At 47.3% G+C, this 13,632-nt stretch overlaps 1 protein-coding gene across 1 annotated transcript in view; it reads right to left on the bottom strand.

Annotated features, from left to right (window-relative positions):
* Positions 1-9,497: 9,497 nt before the first annotated feature.
* The window catches only part of KHDRBS1 (KH RNA binding domain containing, signal transduction associated 1), a 50,204-nt gene continuing 46,069 nt past the window's right edge, over positions 9,498-13,632 (bottom strand). Inside the window, exon 11 of the transcript XR_008376843.1 lies at positions 9,498-13,042. The gene's annotated coding sequence lies outside the window, so the exon portion shown is untranslated. The remainder of the gene's footprint in view (positions 13,043-13,632) is intronic.

Here is a 13,632-nt window from a genome sequence, read left to right as displayed (position 1 = left end):
AACTGTTGGGCTTACGCGATTCTCCTGCTTCAGCCTCCTGAGCAGCTGGGACCACAGGCGCCTGCCACAACGCCTGGCTATTTTTTTGTTGCAGTTTGGCTGGGGCTGGGTTTGAACCTGCCACCCTCAGCATATGGGGCCGGCGCCCTACTCACTGAGCCACAGGCGCCGCCCCACATTTTTTTTTTTTTTGAGAGAGGGTCTTTCTCTGATGCCCAGGATAGACTGCAGTGACATGATCAGCTCACTGCAACCTCACATTCTTGGGCTCAAGCCATCCTTCTGTCTGAGACTCCTTAGTATCTGGGACTATAGGTGCCAACCACCATGCCCAGCTAACTTTTCTTATTTTTTGTAGAGACAGGGTTTCACTCTAGCTCAGGCTTGTCTCAAACTCCTGACCTCAAATGATCCTCCCACCTCAGCCTCCAAGAGTGCTAGGATCATGGGCATGAGCCACCATGCCAGGCCCTTATAAGCAGTCTTAATCACTTTGTAGCTACATTGTTTATCACAGTAACAGTGCTTGGCACATGATAGACATCAATATTCAATTAATTGAGTGAATTCTATCTTTAATTACTAGATATTCACAGAGCTTACAGTCAAGTGAGAGGATACAGACACAAACAAAATGAGTAAATTCTATAGTATGTTACAAGGGAATGATTGGTGTGGAGGAAAAGGAAAGGGGGATGAGGGTTGCAATATTAAATATGGCAGGCAGAGGAGCCTTCACTGAGGTGACTTGAGTAAATACATAGAAGAAACGAAGGAGTCAGTCATGCAGATATCTGGGAAAAGGGGTCATTCCTGGCAGAGGAACAGTTGGTGTAAGGGCCTGCAGGCATGATGGTGCCTGATGTATTTGAGAAACAGTAAGCAAGCCAATATAGTTTAGGTGGTATAGGCATGAATCGGACATGAGAAGGGATATATCACATAGGGCTGTATATTTTTTACTTTGAACAGAGGCAGAGCTATTGAAGAATTTGACTTTCCGATTTTTTTTTTTGCTTTCAACTTCAGCTGGCTTGTTCCCTCTTCTTAGTTTGTAGTTTGTTTGTTTGTTTTTTTCTATTCTTCCTTTAGTGATTCTCTTGCCCTTTGCCTCCCAAGTAGCTGGGATTACAGGTGCTTGCCACAACGCCTGGCTTTTTTTTTTTTTCGTTTTTTTGGTAGAGACGGGGTTTCACTCTGGCTCACTCCTGCTCATATTGGTCTCAAACCTCCGAGCTCAGGCAATCCACCCACCTCGGCCTCCCGCAGCATTGGGATTACAAGCGTGAGACACCACGCCTGGCCTCCAATTTCTTTTTATTTATTTATGTATTTTGAGACAGAGTCTCAGCTTGTCGTCCTCAGTAGAGTGCCGTGGCGCCACAGCTTATAGCAACCTCCAACTCCTGGGCTTAGGTGATTCTCCTGCTTCAGCCTCCCAAGTAGCTGGGACTACAGGCGCCTGCCACAATGCCTGGTTATTTTTTTGTTGCAGTTTGTCCAGGGATGGGTTTGAACCTGCCACCCTTAGTATATGGGGCCAGCGTACTACCCATTGAGCCACAGGCACCCCCCTCTTTTTCTTTGGTAGAGTGCTATGGCATCACAGCTCACAGCAACCTCAAACTCCTGGGTTTAAGCAATTCTCTTGGCTCAGTCTCCCAAGTAGCTGGGACTACAGGCGCCTTCCACAATGCCTGGCTATTTTTAGAGACAGGGTCTCACTTTAGCTCAGGCTGGTCTCAAACTAGTGAGCTCAGGTGATCCACATGCTGGGATTAAAGACATGAGCCACTGAGCCCAGATTGACCTTCCGATTTCAAAGAACCACTCTGCCTGCTCAGTGAAAATGGACTGCAAGGGAACAAGGAGGGAAGCAGGGAGATTAGACATGAGGCTAAGGCGATCTTAGCAAGAGATGGTGATGGTATGCATCAAGTTGGATGAGATGGTGAAACATGGTTGGATTCTGGATTTGAAGGTGAAGTCAACAAGATTTGTGGACAGACTGGACATGAGTGTGAAAGAGAAGAGTTAAGGATGACTCCAGAGCATCTGTCCTGGACAAACTAAAATACTAAGCCTAATTCAACACACATATTTATTTATTTATTTTTTTGTAGAGACAGAGTCCCACTTTATGGCCCTCGGTAGAGTGCCGTGGCCTCACACAGCTCACAGCAACCTCCAACTCCTGGGCTTAAGCGATTCTCTTGCCTCAGCCTCCCGAGTAGCTGGGACTACAGGCGCCCGCCACAACACCCGGCTATTTTTGGTTGCAGTTTGGCCGGGGCCGGGTTTGAACCCGCCACCCTCGGTATATGGGGCCGGCGCCTTACCGACTGAGCCACAGGCGCCGCCCCAACACACATATTTATTAAATTATGACAGATTTTACACCAAGTCAGTCTTTTCCTTCCCAGGCACAAGAGCACAGGGAGGAGGGGCGGTGCCTGTGGCTCAGTGAGTAGGGCACTGGCCCCATATACTGAGGGTGGTGGGTTCAAACCTGGCCCCGGCCAAACTGCAACAAAAAAATAGACAAGCGTTGTGGCGGGCACCTGTAGTCCCAGCTACTCAGGAGCCTGAGGCAAGAGAATCGCTTAAGCCCAATAGCTGGAGGTTGCTGTGAGCTGTGACACACAGCACTCTGCTGAAGGCAACAAAAATGAGACTCTGTCTCAAAAAAAAGCACAGGGAGGAGAATGACTTTCCCTGGATCACCAAGGACAGTAGAGAAACCAGGACTAAGATTTTTTTTCCAGCAAGAGAAATTTTGATGAAAGAGATGATTCTGGCCTCTTTAGAGGTAAATTTGAAATGTATCTTAATTTCTTTTATTTAGTAGAGACAAAGTCTTCACTATGTTGCCCAGGTTGGACTTTTATTTTGAGACAGTTTCACTCTGTTGCCCTGAGTGCTGTGGTGTCATAGCTCACAGCAACCTTTAACTCTTGGGCTCAAGTGATCCTCTTGCCTCTGTTTTTCATTTTTAGTAGAAATGGGATCTTTTTTTTTTTTTTGAGACAGTGTCTAACTATGTTGCCCTCGGTAGAGTGCTGTGGCATCACAGCAACCTCTAACTCTTGGGCTCAAGTGATTCTCTTGCCTCAGCCTCCAAAGTAGCTGGGACTATAGGTGCCTGCCACAATACCCAGCTATTTTTTTATTGTAGTTGTTGTTGTCATTGTTTTTTACCAGGTCTGGGCCGGGTTCCAACCTGCCAGCCCTGGTGTATGTGGCCGGTGCTCTAACCACTGAGCTACGGGCAATGAGCCTATAAACAGGGTTTTGCTCTTGCTCAGGCTGGTCTTGAACTCATGAGCTTAAGCAATCTGCCTGCCTGGAGCCCACAGAGTGCTAGGATTATAGGTGTGAGCCACGTCGTCCAGCCTCGCAGGGGTTCTTGAATTTCTGGCCTGTGATCCTTCCCAGAGTGCTGAAGTTACAGGTATGAGCCACCACACCCTATCAACTTTAGCACATAGCAGACATTCGATATGTATTAGTTCAGTTTAATTGAGGTAGTAGCTTAATGGCTCTTGAAAAGAAGGCTGGGCCAGGCAGTGGCTCACACCCATAATCCAGCACTTTGGGATGCTGAATTGGGCAGATCCTCTGAGCTCACGAGTTGGAGACCAGTCTGAGCTAAAGCGAGATCCCCATCTCTAAAAACAGCCAGGCATTGTGGAAGGCACCTATAGTCCCAGCCACTTGGGAGGCTGAGGCAAGAGAATCGTTTGAGCCCAAGAGTTGGAGGTTGCTATGAGCTATGATGCCAGGGCACTCTACTGGGTGACAAAGTGAAACTGTCTAAAAAAAAAAAAAAAAAAGATTGTGATGGGAGGCTAAATGGTTTCAGGAATATTTTATTTTATTTTTTTTTGTAGAGACAGAGTTTCACTTTATTGCCCTCGGTAGAGTGCCGTGGCGTGACACAGCTCACAGCAACCTCCAACTCCTGGGGTTAGGCGATTCTCCTGCCTCAGCTTCCCGAGTAGCTGGGACTACAGGCGCCCGCCACAACGCCCGGCTATGGTTTCAGGAATATTTTATGGAAGACTGAGGCTGGGCCCTTCCTAGTAACACTTTTTTTTTTTTTATTAGAGTCTCACTTTTTTTTTTTTTTTGTAGAGACAGAGTCTCACTGTACTGGCCTCAGGTAGAGTGCCGTGGCGTCACACGGCTCACAGCAACCTCTAACTCTTGGGCTTACGCGATTCTCTTGCCTCAGCCTCCCAAGTAGCTGGGACTACAGGCGCCCGCCACAACGCCCGGCTATTTTTTTGTTGCAGTTTGGCCGGGGCTGGGTTTGAACCCGCCACCCTCGGCATATGGGGCCGGCGCCCTACTCACTGAGCCACAGGAGCCGCCCATATTAGAGTCTCACTTTATGGCCCTTGGTAGAGTGCTCTGGCATCACAGCTCACAGCAACTTCCAAATCCTGGGCTTTGGCAATTTTCTTGCCTCAGCCTCCTGAGTAGCTGGAACTACAGGCGCCCGCCACAAAACCGAGCCATTTTTTGTTGCAGTTTGGCCAGGGCCGGTTTCGAACCCAGCATCCTATACGGGGCTGGTGCCCTACCCACTGAGCCACAGACGCTGCCCCTAGGAACACATTTTAACTCAGGCTAATAAGCATTTTTTAAAAAAATCAATTTCTGTATTCTGGGCACTGAGGATACAGAGGTGAATGAGTGGGCAGAAGGGAAAGCAGGAAGAATCAATAAATTTTGGCATGGAGTATTAACAGCATTATGTAGTAAATTCAGAGTAGGCAGAAGTGACTGGCAGGGAAGGGATCAAGAGGTTTCTGAGAAGTGAATAGGAGTTTGCATATTGTACTCCCGTGGGGGAGGAAGTTATAGCTTGAGTATGGTAATTGTCTATGGGGTTGGTGGTAGGGGAATGTTTTGCTGTGCATCTGTTATATGGAAAGTGCTGGACCTTCTACAAGGTAAACACTCAGGAAATGTTTAAAACTGAGTTGATTGGCGGCGCCTGTGGCTCAGTGAGTAGGGCGCCGGCCCCATATGCCGAGGGTGGCGGGTTCAAACCCAGCCCCGGCCAAACAGCAACAAAAAAATAGCCGGGCGTTGTGGCGGGCGCCTGTAGTCCCAGCTGCTCGGGAGGCTGAGGCAAGAGAATCGCGTAAGCCCAAGAGTTAGAGGTTGCTGTGAGCCGTGTGACGCCACGGCACTCTACCCAAGGGTGGTACAGTGAGACTCTGTCTCTACAAAAAAAAAAAAAAAAAAACTGAGTTGATTGACAGCATGCATACAATGTAGTCTATGAACTGTGTTATTACCTGCGGCTTCAGCTCACCATGTACTGGTTGGCTATTTTTTTTGGGGGGGGGACAGAGCCTCAAGCTATTGCCCTGGGTAGAGTGCTGTGATATCCCAGCTCACAGCAACCTCCAAATCCTGGGCTCAAGAGATTCTCCTGCCTCCGCCTCCCAAGTAGCTGGGAATACAGGTGCCTGCCACAACGCCCGGCTATTTTTTGGTTGCAGCCATCATTGTTGTTTGGCAGGCCGGGCCGGATTGGAACCTGCCAGCTCAGGTGTATGTGGCTGGCACCTTAGCCGCTTGAGCCACAGGTGCCGAGCTGAGATATATATATGTATATATATATATATTTTTAGAGACAGAGTCTTAGTTTGTCGCCCTCGGTAGAGTGCTGTACTGTCACAGCTCACAGCAACCAACAGTTCTTGGGCTTAGATAATTGTCACAGGCGCCCACAACACTCGGCTATTTTTTTGTTGTTGTTACAGTTTGGCCAGGGCTGGGTTTGAACCGCCACCTTCGGTATCTGGGGCTGGTGCCCTACTCACTGAGCACAGGTGCTGCCCTAAATCAGCAATTTTCAACTCAGATCATGCAGACCTCTGGTGGTACACAGAGATGCTGAAAGGACAGGAGTTTGCTAGAATGGCAGTTTTATTTACTGGACACGTAAGGCAGTTTTTTTTTTCTTTTTTTGAGACAGAGTCTCACTTTGTCACCCCCAGTAGAATGCCCTAGTGTCATAGCTCACAGCAACCTCTAACCCTTGGGCTCAAACAATTCTCTTGCCTCAGACTCCTGAGTTGCTGGAACTATAGGCACCCACCACAACGCTCGGCTATTTTTAGAGATGGGGTCTTGCTCTGGCTTAGGCAATCCACCTACCTCGGCCTCCCAAAGTGCTAGGATTACAGACGTGAGACACTGTGGTCGGCCAAGGCAGTATTTTCAATGCTAAAATATAGTTATTGGCCGGGTGCAGTAGCTCATGGCTGTAATCCTAGCACTTGGGAGGCTGAGGCAGGACTGCTTGAGCCCAAGAGTCTCAGATTGCTATGAGTTAGGCTGATGCCACGGCACTCTAGAATGAGATTGTCCCCCCTCTTCTCACCCCAAAAGGAACTTAACTATTAAGAGCACTTTCCCTAGAGTCAGACTTTCTAGTTCACCACTTCCTGGTTAAGCAATCAGGAAGTTACTTAGCCTGTCTCAGTTTCCTCAGTATAAAATAAGGATAGTATTATTATCTGCTTTATGGGATTAGGGAGAGATCCAGTTAGTCTGCGTAAATTACTTAGAACATTGACTATTGGAAGTTCTATTGAAGTATTACCTAATATTATTAAAATATAGGTATATTTCACAAACTAATGTGAAGTTTGAAGACTTTTAAAAAGTTACCTACAGCTGTCCCTGCAGTGATTTACTCTCATTTTCTCACACCAACAAGAATTTACACCTGATTTTCTTTTTTTTTTTTTCTTGAGACAAGAGTCTCACCTTATCGCCCTTGGTAGAGTGCTATGGCATCACACAGCTCAAAGCAACCTCCAAATCCTTGGGCTTAGGCGATTCTCTTGCCTCAGCCTCCCGAGCAGCTGGCACTACAGGCGCCCGCCACAACACCCGGCTATTTTTTTGTTGCAGTTTGGCCGGGGCTGGGTTTGAACCCGCCACCCTCGGCATATGGGGCCGGCGCCCTACCCGCTGAGCCACAGGAGCTGCCCTACACCTGATTTTCACTATGAGAATCTACAAAATAATCCAAGTGTTTTCATGTTCTTCAGATTTCCCAGGCCTTTCTCACTCCATCTATATATACATTAGTCTCCCTATACAACCTTCAACTTGTCAGGACCACCAACCTACCTGTTCTCATCTACACATTTGTATTTATTTTCCTGTGTCTTGCATTTATTACATAGATAATATCTGTGGCCAGGTGCAGTGGCTCACACCTGTAATCCTAGCACTCTGGGAGGCCAAGGCCAGTGGGTTGCCTGAGCTCAAGAATTTGAGACCTGCCTAAGCAAAAGTGAGACCCCATCTGTACTAGAAACAGAAAAACTAGCTAGGCATTGTGGTGGGTACCTGTAGTTCCAAATACTTGGGAGGGCTTAGGGAGGGGGATCACCTGTGCCCAAGGGTTTAAGGTTGCTCTGAGCTATGATGCCATGGCACTCTACCCAGGGCATGGAATGTGACTGTCTCAAAAAACACAACAAAACAGAAAGAAAAAACATAATGTATGTTGATCTGGGCGCAGTGGCTCACGCCAGTAATCACAGCTCTTGGGAGGCCGAGGCTGGTGGATTGCCTGAGCTCACAAACGTGAGACCAACCTGAGCCAGAGCAAGACCCGTCTCTAAAAAATAGCTGGGTGTTGTGGTGGGTGGCTATAGTCCCAGCTATCTGGGAGGCTGAGGTAAGAGAATCGCTTGAACCCAAGAAAAAGTTTGAGGTTGCTGTGAGCTAAGGTGTCACAGCACTCTGAGGGTGACCAAGATTCTTTCTCAGAAAAAAAGATAATATATGCTATCTATAGAAAACATGGAAAATACTGTTTCTTTAGTTTTTTAAACAATAGGATTTTGGGCAGCACCTGTGGCTCAGTGGATAGGACGCTGGCCCCATATACCGAGGGTGGTGGGTTCAAACCAGGCCCTGGCCAAATTGTAACAAAAAAATAGCCAGGTGCCTGTAGCCCCAGGTCCCAGCTACTTGGGAGGCTGAGGCAAGAGAATAGCCTAAGCACAGGAATTGGAGTTTGCTGTGAGCTGTGTGACGCCACGGCACTCTACCGAGGGCTACAAAGTGAAACTCTTGTCTCTACATAAAAAAATAATAATAGGATTTTGACAGGTAGCATACTTGGGGATCAAGTGAGGGGTAATGAAGAGAGAGGGGAGCAGCATGAGCAAAGGTCCAGAAACAGGCTATGTGCCAGAAGAGCGAGTCCATTTTGGCTTCGGAGTAACTGAAGATGAGGTTGGGAAAATAGACTCAGTTTAGATCACTTGATGATCCTGAATGCTGCACACAGTAAAGAATTTGGTCTCAATTTCAACTAAGCCCGTTTCATCCATAAAATCAGGACAATTCCTATGTCATTGTGAGGATTAGTGATGGAGAGAAGCAAACAGACAGGAGGGATAAAGAGAGTGGGCATTATGAGTTGGAGACAGAGCAAACCATCCCACCTCTTAGGGTGGCCTGAACATCAGTCTTATCTAATTCTCCTGCAATGCACATCTTAACCACCAGAGAGAGCCCAATACAAAGGAATTAGAACTCCTAGCACAATGGAGAAATTAAGCTGGGCATAATGGATCCAATCTGTGGCTTTTCAATCATAGGGTAGGGCATGGATCCAGGTGCCCCCACTATGGCCCTCTTTTCATTCTTAGACCCATCCCAGGAAGAAGGGGTGGGGCATGCCACCATAACCTAGCAGGGGTCCTCAAACTATGGTCCGCGGGCCACATGCAGCAGTGTGATTATATTTGTTCCCGTTTTGTTTTTTTTACTTCAAAATAAGGTATGTGCAGTGTGCACAGGAATTTGTTCATAGTTTTTATTTCCCTTTGAGACAGAGCCTCAAGTTGTCGCCCTGGGTAGAGTGCAGTAGCATCACAGCTCACATCAACCTCCAACTCCTGGGCTCAAGTGAGTCTCCTGCCTCAGCCTCCCAAGTAGCTGGGACCACTGGCGCCCACCACAACACCCTTCTGTTTTTTAGTTGCAGCCATGGTTGTTTGGCGGGCCCGGGCTGGATTCGAACCCGCCAGCTCTGGTGTACGTGGCTGGCGCCTTAGCCGCTTGAGCCACAGGCACCGAGCCCAGTTTTGTTTTTTTTTTAAACTATAGTCCGGCCCTCCAACGGTCTGAGGGACAGTGAACTGGCCTCCTGTTTAAAAAGTTTGAGGACCCTTGGGCGGCGCCTGTGGCTCAGTTGGTAAGGCGCCGGCCCCATATACCGAGGGTGGCGGGTTCAAACCCGGCCCCGGCCAAACTGCAACCAAAAAATAGCCGGGCGTTGTGGCGAGCGCCTGTAGTCCCAGCTACTCGGGAGGCTGAGGCAAGAGAATCGCTTAAGCCCAGGAGTTGGAGGTTGCTGTGAGCTGTGTCAGGCCACGGCACTCTACCGAGGGCCATAAAGTGAGACTCTGTCTCTACAAAAAAAAAAAAAAAAAAAAGTTTGAGGACCCCTGAAGAGTTTAGTAGCTAGCTATGTCTCTAGAAATTGGGGTGGAGGGAATAGATGAGGGCCAGGGCCAGATCTAGTCTAGGAGCTTGGGTTTCTGTATCTGAAACAAAGATTTTTATCAGGCAGTGCCTGTAGTTCAGTGGGTAGGGCACCGGCCACATACACCCAGGCTGGGGAGTTCAAACCCAGCTGGGGCCAGCTGAACAATGACAACTGCAACGACAACAAATAGCCGGGTGTTGTGGTGGGTGCCTGTAGTTCCAGCTACTTGGGAGGCTGAGGCAAGTGAATTGCTTCAGCCAAAGAGTGTCAGTTTGCTGTGAGCTGTGACACCACAGAACTCTACCCAGGGTGACATAGTGAGACTCTGTCTCAAAAAAAAAAAAAATAGATTTTTATCAACTCAGGTCATTAAGTGAGTAGGTCCAACTCCTTCTCAGAATACAGACCAAGTCATCTAGCCAGAACTGGGAACCTTAGAAAAAGGAGCTGGGGCTGGGCACAGTGGCTCATGCTTGTAATCCTACTAGCACTCTGGGAGGCTGAGGCAGGTGGATTGTTTGTGCTCAGAAGTTCGAGACCAGCCTGAGCAAAAGTGAGACCCCCGTCTCTACTACAAATAGAAAAACTGAGGCAAGAGGGTCACTTAATCCCACGAGTTGGAGGTTGCTGTGAGCTATGATGCTACAGCACTCTACCCAAGGCAACAGCTTGAGACTGTCTCAATAATACATAAAATAAGGAAAAAGGAGCTGGGCTTGCAGCATAAGGTAGGGGGAGGAGTGAGTGTCATCTTTTGGGTGGAATCCACATTGCTATCAGGACCTCAGCCTTTAGGTCTGTGGAAATGTGTAGTGGAGCCTAGCTTCTCCAGTCATGACTTAGCCCAGTGTTTCACAGGACTTTACAGAAGTCTGCTTTACCTTCTTTGTATTCTCCACTTACCTGCACTGAGGCAGGGAAAATGAATGCGCCCAGAGACCTGTTAACAATTTACCTAGCATCAACAAGCACCCAAAGACCAGAGATGAGCTTGTAAGCAATAGGAATGGCTCTGAGGGGCTCAGGAAGGGAAGGCAGGCAGAGCACAGCCATCAGAGCTGTAAGCATTGGCTCTTGACCAGCCCTCATACTGGCCCCACTAGGGCCAGCTCTGCTGCTAGGCCCCAGGTTGCCAGCCCCGCCTCTGCTTCTATACTCCCACCCCAGTCCCTTGAGAGCCCATCACCCTGGCAACAGCCAAGAAGGGCCCAGCTAAAATATTTATGGCTCAAAACAGTCCAAAGGCTTAGGAGGGGGTTAGGGGGACTGGCTGATGTCATCCATTCTCAGCTTGCAGAGGAGGTAACTCAGCTGAGTGGGTGGGCCAAGTCCATTAGGTCAGGGCTCTCAAAGGAAGATTCCTAGGGACAAAAGCGGTAACTGGAGGAGGACAGAAGCTATGTGAGACAGACATGACAGGTGACAGGCCTGAATAAGACCTGTAAGCTTTAAACAAAGGAGGAAGGAAACTTAAGTGTTGAGTAATATTATGGCAGACCCTGTGCTATGCATTTCAAACGCATTTCATTTGCTTCTCAAACTCTATTCAGTGGGTAGGGATTATTATCCTACTTTGGTGGAGTAAACAAGCCCTGAAAATACACAAAAGGTGAGCTGAGATTTGAATCCAGAACAGCTTGGTTTCAGCCTTGTGAGGTTTCCTATAAAATGAACCTCTTTGGTTCCCAAGTAGATATCCTACACCTGGGGGTTGAAGGTATGGTTGCCTAGGAACCTGATCCTAGCTCCTCAAGACCATGACCCAGGTTCTGTGCCTTGATTCCTCTCTTCATCTATGACCAGGATGACCTTGCCTGGTGACTAGAATGGAAGCAGGTATTCAAAATACTAAAGGAACCCTGGCCACGAAGTGAGGTCTAACAGACCAAGAAGCCAAGGAAAGAGCAGTCTTAGTGTATATCCCTGGACTGAAAGCCTCTAATGCAAACAGGGAGACAAATACATCTAGGTTTGCCTGTAACTTTCCTACTTTTAGCACCGAAAGTCCTGCATCCCAGAAACTATCTCAGGCTTTGGTAAACCTGCATGGTTTGTCACCCTACATTAGAGGTTCTCAATTTGTGGGTCACAACGCATAGAAACTGTATTAAAGGGCCCCAGCATCAGGAAGGTTGACCAAACCTCTCATACAAACACAACACTTTACTGTTTCAGAGCAACAGTGGCTGTAAGAGGTTCAAATAGGTTATAAGTGTGGACTACAAAATCCAATAGTATGATTCTAACCTTACACAAGTTTTATATCCTTCTTGAGCTCAGTTTCAGTTTCTTTGTCTGTAAAACCAGTATAATGAATTAGAGGAGCAAGTGAAATAGTGCATATAAATGCTTGACATAGTGCTTGGTACATACTAAGAAATAATAAATTATTAGTTATTATTTATAATAACCAAGCTCAGAGGTTAAATAGCTTGCCCAATGTAAATCAACTGATTTTAATGTCCCTTTCTATTGTACCTCTGTTCCTAACACATAATAAATTCAGGCTCATCATAATGCCCCAGGTACAGTTAAAATGTAGATTCTCAAGTCTCCTTAAACTCAGTCCTTCTTCCCCTTGTTCTTTTGTTAGGAAAATTAACCAGAAGGTGTCAGGGAAGAAAGAGTACAGTATCGGAGGTTCCTAAACTCTGTGAAAGTTTAGTATAAATTAACTTAAAAACAGGCCACAGGAAACCAGAAGCCTACCAAAGGCTGGCTTTCTAATTCTTCAACAGAAAATGTTACAACAAATGTTAAAACATGGCCCACTACATAGCTGGAAGGAAAGTGGGAGCTACAGGGAGGCTTTGATTCTCTTCCAAAGCTGATAGAAGCTATTAGAGTGGGAACATTCATCACTTGACCAAACCTTTATTGAGCTCCTGAGGGGCATATGCTTGTGGCAGGAATATAGTACAAATGGAGGAGAAGCCCTACCTACCCTTGAGAGCTTTTTGGACCAATGAAGAGAAAAATAGGTTAAATAACTTGCCCAAAGTAACTGAACCTTCTCGCCTGGCTTTCCTCAGCCTTTTACAGAGCAGATGACTGTTCAGTCTCTCTCTGGGAGCCCTTTGGATGTGTCCAAGGGCTCCCAGGGTGACCCACACCACACAGGTAGGAATCGGTGGAGGGGGAGAGGGGGAGATAGACGGTGGCAGTGTGTTCCAGCCAGTTCTGTGGGAGGCTGAGGTGAAGCAGGCAGACTGGGAATACCAAAGTTTATTCTAATACTGTTCCTCCCCTTCAATTCTTTAAAGTCTTGAGGTCTAAACTGATAGCATCAAGGTCCCCTACAGCCCTGAGGTCTCCACTCTGGGCCTAACAACTCTTAAGGGAACCCTGGCTGGCTTTCTGTGGATAAATCACAAAAATCAAGAGGTGTAGGGCAACAAAACTGTTGATCTCCTCTCCTGGGTTTCTCTGTGCTCAGCAAATGCCCACGGGCCAGACTTTACAGTAGCAGGTAGCTTTCCTGTTTCCAGAGTCCTCTGATGGCTGCAAAGACACAAAGTGGACAATTAAGAAACATGAAGATGCCTTATCAAGGGACTTCCCAGCCTCCCTCCCACATGGTTAGGTTGCTTCCCTTACAATCTCCCCATCCCACAGCACAACTTGAGTTGTTTCAGTAGGTACACAGATGAGTAGAAATTTAGAAAGCTATGGCATGAGCTCCTTTTTTGCTATCACGCAAGCAAGGAAAATAATCTCACATCCCAAGCTTTCCATCCCTGGCTATGCTTGAGCTGAGTGATCAAGTGAAGAATCAACTAAACCTTGGGGATGGAGGCTGTTAGCTATATGGGCTTTAGAGCCGCATTCTGCTCTCCCAGAGATGTGAGAAAGATCAACAAAGAGCTTTAAAGTCTTTGGAAGAAAAAAAATAGAGAAATAGGAATCTTCTCATTGCTATTTTTAGTAACTTGATTCTATGTGCAGGGGCCATCTCTTCTGGCTTTCTAAGGGGTTTCATCCTATCCCCAAATACTCAGGGTTGTCCACAGGAGTTAACACATCTGAAACCTGAAGTACAGGGCAGGGGCCTGACCTCAGGCTAAAGTCTGCAGTGGTGCCTCCTATTTTTA

The sequence above is a fragment of the Nycticebus coucang genome, chromosome 22 (assembly GCF_027406575.1).
Source record: "Nycticebus coucang isolate mNycCou1 chromosome 22, mNycCou1.pri, whole genome shotgun sequence".
NCBI classification, from domain to species: domain Eukaryota; kingdom Metazoa; phylum Chordata; class Mammalia; order Primates; family Lorisidae; genus Nycticebus; species Nycticebus coucang.
Note: the sequence above shows the minus strand (reverse complement) of the source record. Positions and strands in the feature narration are given on the sequence as shown.